Genomic DNA, 10,889 nt, shown 5'->3' with positions numbered 1-10,889 from the left:
GTGTCGTTAGTTTCATTCTAACCATTCCCCATTTTTTTGAACAAGGAAATTCTTTGTTCCTCTATTGGCAAAACTTGACTCCATATTGTGGGTGTAAGTCGCTAGCTCTTTAAACATGCCCTGAGTTTTATTCTTTGCAAGATGTAGAAAAGTTCTCATTGCATGCATTGGTTGCACATCTTTACTACGGATAGTTTGATGATTCTATCTTTGCAATTCAAATTCAAAGCTCTCAATCTATCTGTGTAGTCAATGACTAGCTCTCCCTTTTATTGCTTGGTGCTTGTTAGCTCCATCATGTTGACGATTCGCCTAATGTTATAAAAGTGGTTGAGGAACTCTCTTTTAAACTGTTTTCAATTGCCAATCACTTTTGGCTCTAAATCAATATACCATTTGAAAATTTTTCCTTTCAAGCTTTGACTAGACTGCCTGACCAGTTGATCTCCTTTGCTTCCTATATTTTCGCATGTTTCAATAAAATGAACAATGCTCTGCTTTGGATTGCCTTTTTCATCGAACTATTGAAACTTTAAAGGTTGGTACCCAATAGGCATTCTAAAGTTGTTGATTCTTTTGGTGTACAACTTATAATACATAAAAGAAATCTGAGGTGGGCCTCCATACTAAGCTCTGATGGAGTTTGTGATCATATATTCAAACGTATGAGGTTTTATTCCCTACAAGATATAGAAAAGCTCCTAGTGCATGCCTTAGGTGCACATCTCCACATCGGATTATTTAGTGAGTCTATCTTTGTAATCCAGACTTAGAGCTCTTTATCGGTTTATGTAGTCGACGACTGACTCTTCCTTCTATTAATTACTTGGTGCTTGCTAGCTTCATCATGCTAATGATGTGCTAATGTTACAAAAGTAGTTGAAGAACTCTCTTTCCAACTGTTTCTAACTGTCAATCACTTCCTGCTCTAGATCAATATACCACTAGAAAGCATTTTCTTTCAAGCTTCAAACAAACTACCTAACCAGTTGGGCTACTTTTCTTCCTCCATTTTTGCATGTTTCAATAAAATTAACAATGTTTTGGTTTAAATTACCATTTCCAACAAACTGTTGCTTTGGAGGTTGGCAACCAAGTGACATTCTCAAGTTGTCAATTCTTTTTGTATACAACTTGGAGTACATAAAATAAATATGAGACATACCTTCATACTATGCTCTGGTGGAGTTTATGATCATGTCCTCAGTTGTTGTACTAACAGGGATGCAACAGAAGTTGATTGTTGTTGCAATTGATTTTTCTGCACCACATTATTCCCTTTCACTAGCTTTGACAACATAAATTTGGCTTGACTCGGCAGTTTCATGGCTTGCATTTGATTCCTGAAGGGTGTGATTTTGTGGACTCGCTCCTCAACAACTTTCGTGAAGAGATTAATTTTCTTTTCATCTCTGTCATGGTCATGTCAGCTATTACATCTGTCATCATGATAGACACTACTTCAATGTGTGATTCTTTCTCAGATCGATTAGAAGCAGAAGTTGAGTAGCAAAGTCGTAAAACAAAGAACTTTCTCATATGATGATCCTACCTTTAGAAGATTCTGTTAGTTGTTTCCAACTTCTTTTCATAAGAAAAAAAGCCTTGCTCTTGTTCTTGCATGATCTTCTTTTCTTTAGTGTCATTAGTTGACTTGTTGATTTAGATAATGAAAAGAGATGAGAGGTAGAGAAGTGGTGCTTGCTTTGTTGTGTGTGTAAGATGAAATGCAAGGAATGTGTTCAGTGTCTGTAATGATTTGTGTTGGCAAAGTGTGTGGGTGATGGTCATGCAATACAAGTTTTTCTAGTCCAATCCAAGTGTAAACTAGACTAGATCCTGGTAAGTTGAGTGTTGAAGACAAGGAAATTTTTGTTAAAGAAGTGTGAAATTAAACTTTACTCTCTTGCTATGAACTTGGTGTTAAAAATAATAAGTTTGAGAATTTGTGACGAAGTGTCCTATGGTATGTTGCCCAAGCTATTATGCGATGGATGAATTAAATGTGACCTAGAGTTTTAAAGTATTGAATACAAGTCTACACCAGAATAGGGGTTAAGGGATTGTTTGATCCTTTATGAATTTAGACACTACTTATGAGTTCACATACTAATTAAGACAGAAATCCTTTCGGTGTATCATGCCATAAATATTCTTATTTCTAGATACGAATATTTTACGAAATGTGATAGGGTGGTTATTATTTCTAAGTTGATCCTTATCTTTGCTTAATTGAGTCTCTCTGTCACTTACTCTTTTGAACAATTAATTACTTTTGCCTAACTTAATCTTTTGATGCGTTAAGCGTGGATTCGCCGTATATGTCGAACAAAATAATTATGTCTTACTCATTCTTATGGATTGAATCTACCATTTTCTCCCCATAGAAGACTTAACTATTCATGCAACTAATGAAGATGGAAGACAGATTGATAGAAAACTGGACGTTTATATTGATGAGTGGAATCATTACAATCTTTAATATCTAATATAACATTATGAACAACAATCATTAAATGTAAAAAAAACAGAGAAATGCAAATATGACTTTGTTAGACCCCCCATTACTATTTACTTATAAAGAGTGAAAAATGTTTTGAGTGGGCAGTAGCTATTATTTTGACAAGGGAAGTTGAAAGGCATTTTTGAAGGAGAGAAGATGGGCAATTAGTAAGAAGAAAGTGGATTGCATTACTCCTTAAGAAATAGGGGAAATAGAGAGTCACGTTCTTACGTTCTTTGTTGTCTTTTTTGTTGTAATTTCTTTGTTATGAGTTTTTGGATAGGGTTTGAATTGTTTGTTGTTTTATTTGTATTCAGTTAGATATAGTTGTTTGTTTGAATTATTAGTTGGGTTATATTAATCCTTGTCTTGAAGATCAATAGACTTGTAATTATTGTAATTTTCTATTGCAAATAATCTTTAATATATAGAAACACTATATCAATGTTCTATCAATTTCGTATTAGAGTACTGAACCTGAGCATACTGTAGAAGATGGCAAGGAAGGGAGATAAGAAGTTAGTGGTTCTCGAACAAGAAATTTATGAAATGCATACTAAGTTCCAAAAGTTACCGAAGATGAAGGAGAATCTGTCTTTGATTTTGAAAAGCATTGACAATATGAATATACAGATAGAGAAGCAGCAACAACGATAAGTAGTTTTGAAATACCTTGAGGGCATAATCAAAGAAAAGTCAGTGACGACGATGGATTCAGAGGCTTTTCTGGGAAATGTTAAGAGTTCTGCAATATTTATGGATGAATTTGGTGAAAGGTTTAAAAACATTAAGAAGCAAGAGGAAGATAAATCGGCCGATCGTAGTAAATTTAAGAAGGTAGAGATGTCGATTTTCAATGGCTCGGATCCGAATTCATGGTTATTTTGAGCATATCGTTTCTTTAAAGATTTATAGTTTGATAGAAATGGAGAAGTTAGCAGTGACCGTTATAAGTTTTGATGGTTCGGTTCTTGATTGGTATTGTTCACAAGGTGAGAGGGAAGCTTTTATCAGTTGGGATGATTTGAAATAGAAGTTGCTGATTCATTTTAGAACCATTAGAGATGGAAGTTTGGTGGGATAATTTCTAGCAATTCATCAAGAAACAACGGTGAAAGAGTATAAGAACTGTTTTGATAAGCTATTAGCTATGGTGGCCTTTTCACAGACGATGGTGATTGAAGAAAGTTTTATGAATGGACTTAGTCCATGGTTGAAAGCGGAGGTAGATGCTCAAGAACCCCTGAGATCGGCTTGAATGATGAAATTAGCTTCAAAATTGAAAAACAGAGAAATGGTTCGGAAGGAGGCAGGGCTTGTAAGTGTTTATGGAAGTAAAGTGTAGAATAATTTACTCAGGTTGAAAGAGAATACCACTATGAACACAACAACTATGCAAGGTGGGGGAAATATGCCGATGAGAACAATAACCCTTAGAGGAGTAACAACCGGTGAAAATCGAAGGAAGGGTTCTACAAAATGACTATCAGATGCAAAATTTCAATCTTGAAGAGAGGGGACTTTTTTTTCGATGCGAGGAGAAGTATTACGCTGGGCATATATGTAAAGCCAAGAAATAAAAAGAATTGCGAATGTTAGTTGTTAGAGAGAATGGTGAACAATTAGAGATTATTGAAGAAGAACCAAGTGAAGTGGAATGTGAAGAACAAATTACTGAAGGAGGAACTATGGAGAATCTAAATATTGAGTTATCCATCAACTCAGTTGTAGGATTGACAAATCTAGGAACTATGAAGGTAAAAGGAAAGGTGAAAGAGGAAGAAGTGGTGGTATTGATAGATTATGGAGCTACCCACAATTTTATTTATGAGAAGTTGGTTACTAAATTGAATTTGCCCATAAAAGCAACCACTAATTATGTAGTTATTTTAGATTTCGGAACATCTATTAAAGGGAAAGGTGTATGTGGGAAGGTGGAAGTACTCATTGGGGAATGGAAGATAATTGATAGTTTCTTACTATTGGAGCTTGGAGGTGTGGATGTTATCGTTGGAATGCAGTGGCTACATTCCCTTGGAGTAACTGAGGTGGATTGGAGGAACTTAGTTTTGACAATCCAGCATGAGAGTAAAAAAGTCATTATTAGGGGAGATCCAAGCCTCACATAAACAAGAGTCAGGTTGAAGAATGTGATGAAATCTTGAGGAGCAGAAGATCAGGGATTTTTGGTAGAATGTCAAGCCTTGGAATGTGGTTTGACCGTAGAAGAAATATATGATGAAGAAATTCAGCCTAATGTTGATAATTCTATTGCATCCTTGCTGAAAAAGTTCACTAATGTTTTCACGTGGCCACAAACATTACCACCGAAAAGAGGGATGGAACATCATATCCATTTAAAAAAAAGAACAAATCCTATAAACGTAAGACCTTACCGATAGCACATCAACATAAGGAGGAGATGGAACGTGTAGTTGATGAAAAGTTAGCTCATTAATTATTAGACCGAGTACCAACCCATATTTGAGTCTGATATTGTTGGTTAGAAAGAAAGATGAAAAATGGAGATTCTGTGTAGATTATCGGACGTTGAATAATGTGATTATTCTTGATAAATTTATCATACCATTAGATTCTGATGAATGAGGAAGATGTAGAAAATACCGTTTTTCTAACTCATGAAGGGATTTATGAGTTTTTAGTCATTTCTTTTGTATTGTCTAATGCCCCGTCTAATTTTCAGGTACTATTGAATAATATTTTCAGACCTTATATGGGAAGATTTGTGCTTGTTTCTTCGATGACATATTGGTTTACTGCATAGGCCTTGAAGAGCATTTACAACACTTGAAATTGGTGTTGGAAATTCTTAGAGAAAATAGATCGTATGTGAATTTTGGAAAATGTAGCTTTACTAAGGTAAGAATAGACTATTTAGGACATATCATTACAGAAGAGAAAGGAGTGAAAGTTGATTCGAAAAAGATAAGAGCTATTAGAGAATGACCAACTCCAACTTGTGTTCGAGAAGTAAGAGGATTTTGAGGGTTGACTGGTTTTTATCGAAGGTTGGTGCAGAATTATGGAAGCATAGAGAGACCTTTAACTCAGTTATTGAAAGCGAGAGTGTTTAGATGGAATGAGGAAGCAAATGCATCTTTTGAAAAACTGAAACTATCAATGATGACTCTACCGATACTTGCTATACCTAGTTTTAATTTGTCTTTTGAGATAGAAACGAATACATCGGGGTATGGTGTGGGAGTTGTGTTGACTCAAGCTAAGAAACCAGTAGCTTATTTTAGTATAACATTGAGTGTGAAAGATGGTGCACAACCAGTTTATGAGAGGGAGTTAATAGTTGTTGTCTTTGTTGGCCAAAGATGGCGTTCGTATTTGTTAGAAAGGAAGTTCTTAGTGAAAATTGATTAATGGTCCTTGAAATGTTTACTTGAACAACGTGTCATACAACCACAATATCATAAATGGATTGTCAAACTTTTTGGGGTATTCGTTTGAAGTGGTATATAAGTCGGGGTTTGAAAATAAGGCAACTCATGCTATTTCTCGAGTCCCTCCTATAGTTCATCTAAAACAAATTTCAACACCAACATTGATTGATTTTAACCATTATCCAAGAAGAGGTTGAGCAAGATCCTAAATTGAATGAAATTAAAGAGATGACGGAGCAACATCCTAATGACATTTCTCATTTCACAGTGACCAAGGTGTTTTGCAATTTAAAGGTCAATTAGCAATTTAAAAAACTTCCTCTTTATTACCAACGGTTTTGCATACTTATCTTGATTCAGTTTTTGGAGGACATTTTGGTTTCTTATGAACCTATAAAAGAATCATGGAAGAATTGTATTGGGATGGAATGAAGAATTATATAAAAAAGTGTTGTCAAGAATGTTTGATTTGTCAAAGGAATAAGAACTTCTAGCCTTGTCCCTAGTAGGGTTGTTAGTGCCTTTGGAAATACCTAATATAATATGGAATTATATATCTATGGATTTCATAGATGGATTGCGTAAAGCTGCTAAATATAATGTTATTTTTGTAGTTGTAGATAAGATGAGTAAATATGATGATTTCTTGGCATTAAAACATCCTTACACTGCCAAATCAGTAGCTGAAGTTTTTGTGAAGGAGGTGGTGAAGTTACATGGATATCCTAGACCTATTGTTTCTGATAGGGTCAGGGTCTTTATTAGTAACTTCTGGAATGAGCTATTCAGATTAGCTGGCACCAAATTACATTGAAGTTTGACTTATCTCCCACAAACATATGACCAAACTGAAGTAGTAAACAAAGGGTTCGAAGCTTATCTTAGGTGTTTTTGTGGTAAGCGGCCAAGAGAGTGGATTTACTAGTTGCATTGGGTAGAGTATTGGTATAACACTACACACCATAGTTCAATTAGGGTGACACCATTCCAAGCTGTATATGGACGGTTACCTCCCCCGTTGATTCATTATGGTGATATGGGAACATCAAATTCTACATTAGATCAACAACTTAAAGACAAAAACATTGCTTTAGGGGCCTTGAAGGAACACCTTCGAATAGCACAAGAAAAGATGAATAAGGGAGCTGATTTAAAGCGAAGGGAATTAGAGTTTCAGGTGGGTCAAATGGTTTTTCTAAAGCTTAGGTCATGCATATGGCATTCGTTGAGGAAGAAACGTAATGATAAGCTTTCTCCAAAACATTTCAGGCCTTATAAAGTTCTTAGAGAAAAAAAATTTTGTTGCCTATAAGTTAGATTTACCAAGTATGGTTGTTATACGTCCCGTTTTTCATGTTTCACAGTTGAAGAAAGCTTTGGGTGATCATACACAACTACAACAGATTATACCATTTATGAATGAAAACCATGAATGACTGACACAACCAGAACAAGTGTTTGGTTATAGAAAGAATCTGTCAATCAAGTACTGGAAGGTGTTGATCAGTTAGAAGGGATTACCTCTATATGAAGCAACATGGGAGAATTGCAATGATTTTCATCAACAATTTTCAGATTTCCACCTTGAGAACATGGTGAATTTGGAGGAGGAGAGTAGTATTAGACTCCATTACTATTAACTTATAATAGAAGAAAGAAGGATAAGAGGTCATGTGAGAATGAAGCACAAAAGACAAAAAGCATAAATGAGAAAGTGAAAAATGTTTCGATTTGGCCTAGCAGTAGTTATTTTGACAAGGGAAGTTAAAAGACATTTTCGAAGGAGAGAAGGTGGCAGTTAGTAAGAAGAAAGTAGGCTGCATTACTACTTGAGAGAGAGAGGAAGCATAGAGTTAGGTTCTTACGTTTTTTGTTGTATTTTCTATTGAAATTTCTTTGTTCTGAGTTTCTGGATAGGATCTGAGTTGTTTATTGTTTTATTTGTATTCAGTTAGGTGTAGTTGTTTGTTTGAATTTGTTTTTGAATTTTCAGTTGGGTTATATTGATCCTTATCTTGAAGATCAATAGATTTGTAATTATTGTAATTTTCTGTAGCAAATCTTCAATATATAGAAACACTAAATTAGTGTTCTATCAGACTCCCAATTTCTTGGTTTACAAAAATGATCTTTGATTGATAAAGCTCTAGACTTAGTGAATGATGGAGATAGGAAGTTTGTCTGAAAATATGAAGCGGTTCTCCTTTTTTTTTCCTCCATCCCATTTATTGTATTTATAGGCTTCCGACACTCGACGCCCACTATGCACGTTTCATGTTTTTGGTACCTACTTTTACACATCTTCGGTCTCTCTGTGTTTTAAAAGTCATGCAATGCCTTAATCTTCAAAACTTTATAATCATGTGTTGGTCAGTAAGATGTTCTAAATGCTTTTGGTTTTTTATTGTTTGCTAAACTTGTTCAACATCTCTTCACCACATAACTTTAAAACATGCATCAATAATCTCTTACTTTGGTGTTGATCTAGATGTTCCTTACTTTAATAAAACCTTACAAAGGAGAATACCATGTGATCGTAATATTCAGAAATTAATGCATTGTAGGCAAATTTTAGAAGTTCAAAGTATATTTGATGTATTTTCTAGTCATTTTCACTGTTTATCTTGAATAAAGTGGACTTTACCTTGTATTTTTATAAGTCATCGAGAAGTCTCACTAGACTTGCCAATTTGTCCATGCAAGATTTTCGGAGACACGTGTTTCCATAGAGTTGAATTTGTGTTGATGTATATTTTGATGCAATGTGGTTGGATCTCTAGAGCTTGATTCTCTAATTCTCTCTTGATTGAATGCATAGCTTGATTTGAGAAAGTGAAGAGTGCGGTGTTCTTGAAGTTGAAGTTTTAGAAGAAAACTTGTATCTTCAAAGGAACTTGAGTCTTCAAGTGTTGTCAACTTTAGGAGTTAAGAAGTCTTCTAATTATGGAGAGTTCTCTCCAGGCCTTTGAAGTATAAAATTTACCACCCTTCAAATGGTGAATAACTTCTCTATTTATAGTGTTCTCTGGTGGACTTTATGAGTTTGAGCTTGGTTGATCATGAAGAGTTTTTACACTCAATTATATGGATTTGTGCATTATTTATCATTTGAGCTAAATTATGTTTTTTTTTTTTTTTTGCTCAATTAAAATCTAATACAAATAATAATATAGAATTGTACCAAATTAACTTTATTCAATCCAACAAACATGATGAAAACATTTGCATCATCGAGATTTGTCAATCTATATCTCCAATTTTAATTTAGGACACATGACAACTTTTAATTGGTCCCAAATTTGATGGTTTGTTATTTTGTGATAAGTTGAGAAATGACATGGAAATTTATGATTTGTCCAACTTTTTTCATTTAACAAAAACTATCACATCGCCCCAAGTATTGTCCAACCAACAATGTTACACAATGAAGATGTGCAAGTAAGTGAAAAGGTTAAATTAGGCATAGGTTTACGAACCAAAGGACCATTAGTCCTTGTTCATGATTTTATTACTAAACCTAAAAGTTGATTGGCATCCATGAGCTCTTTAGGTACCTACTCTATAGCACATTTTGTGAATTAGATCATATTTTTTTTTGGGTTACATTGAATATTTCTTGCATAATAATTATAGAGCATGGACCATATAAACTAGTGAAACTATGAAAGATGATGGTTGAAGAGAAGCCAGGCAGAAAGAAATAAATGCATTAGAAGCTAACCAGATTTGGGTCATGGAAGTCTTGCCCCCATGCAAGAAAGCTCTAATATGTAATTGAATGTATAAAAGCAAATATCATGCAGATAGGAAGATTGAAACACATATGGCTTGCCTTGTAAATTGAGGGTTCCTGTAACCAGACCTTTGCTTTAGTAGTGAAAATGGTAATTATATGTATGTTATTGGCAGTTGCAAAAAATTGTTCCCAACATTTAAGGATAAATTTTAAAAAGTTATGAAAATATTTTATAGCTTCCTAGGTTTTTTGTTTTTTTTTTCTGTTACATTGGCCGTTAAAATTTTTTGGGTTTTATTACATTTATGTAAAGGACTAACAAGAAGAATGACAAATTAGAAAGTTTACTTTGAATAAATAGAAAAATTATTTTTAAATTATTAGAATAGCAAAACAGAAAAATTTGGAAAATAAAATGGAACAATGTCTTAAATGCCCCTACCTAGGTGAAAAACTTGAATCCTAAATACAATTGTTCAAAAACCCCAAATACCCTTGCTAAAATAAAACATCACACACACAATTAAACCTATGATAAATCTAATTTCCTCCCAAAAACTAAAAAATAACACATATCACCATAGAAGTTCCACTTAAGCTTTGCAAACATTCTACATCTCTTTCAAATCGTGATTAGGTAACTTCCAATCCTTCAAACATTTGCTATCTTCAAAGTTTGTTCCACTAAAAACCTTTAACTTCTTCAAATAAGCTTCCAAACCTTGAAAACCTTCAATTTCTTCCTCCTACCTATGACCATGCCTGTGCAACTCATCAAAAACGCCGTGAAACTCGCCAGAAACGCCGCTCAATCCTTCTATCCTCTTACCTGCTGCGAAATCCATGAAAGTCTACTAAATCCGACTCCAACAAACGTCAGAATGTCAAAGCCTGCTGAAAACTCACCACCAACGTCAGACACTGTCAAATGCTGTTTGAAAAAGCTTGTTGCCACTGACGTCGAAACTTTTCTCTACTCTTGTTTGCAAGAAAAAACTTTCTCTCACTTTATTCGTCTCTTGCATCGGCTGCCCCCTCATTCTCAATCTCTTTCTTTTAGATTTTCTTTTCTTTTCTCAAATAAAACCTAAAAGAAGAAAATTCGAATAATTCTAAAAATGTCATTGAGGCATAATTACAATTCTAAAATTTGAATTCAAATTGTTATTAAAAATATATTATACATTATTTAATAAATTGTTTAAAATATAAAAAGGTAAAAATCTTGTATTTATAT

The 10,889-nt window shown here is 34.1% G+C and overlaps 1 long non-coding RNA gene across 1 annotated transcript; it reads right to left on the bottom strand.

Moving 5' to 3' along the window:
* Positions 1-1,027: 1,027 nt before the first annotated feature.
* On the bottom strand, positions 1,028-7,537 carry LOC116403767. The gene is made up of 2 exons (XR_004216599.1): positions 7,438-7,537; positions 1,028-1,439 (listed from the first exon to the last, which is right to left on the bottom strand). It is a non-coding gene; the product is annotated as an uncharacterized LOC116403767 (long non-coding RNA).
* Positions 7,538-10,889: the final 3,352 nt, after the last annotated feature.

The sequence above is a fragment of the Cucumis sativus genome, chromosome 5 (assembly GCF_000004075.3).
Source record: "Cucumis sativus cultivar 9930 chromosome 5, Cucumber_9930_V3, whole genome shotgun sequence".
Lineage (NCBI taxonomy): Eukaryota > Viridiplantae > Streptophyta > Magnoliopsida > Cucurbitales > Cucurbitaceae > Cucumis > Cucumis sativus.
The sequence above is the reverse complement of the archived record's forward strand: the minus strand, read 5'-3'. Positions and strand labels throughout refer to the sequence as shown.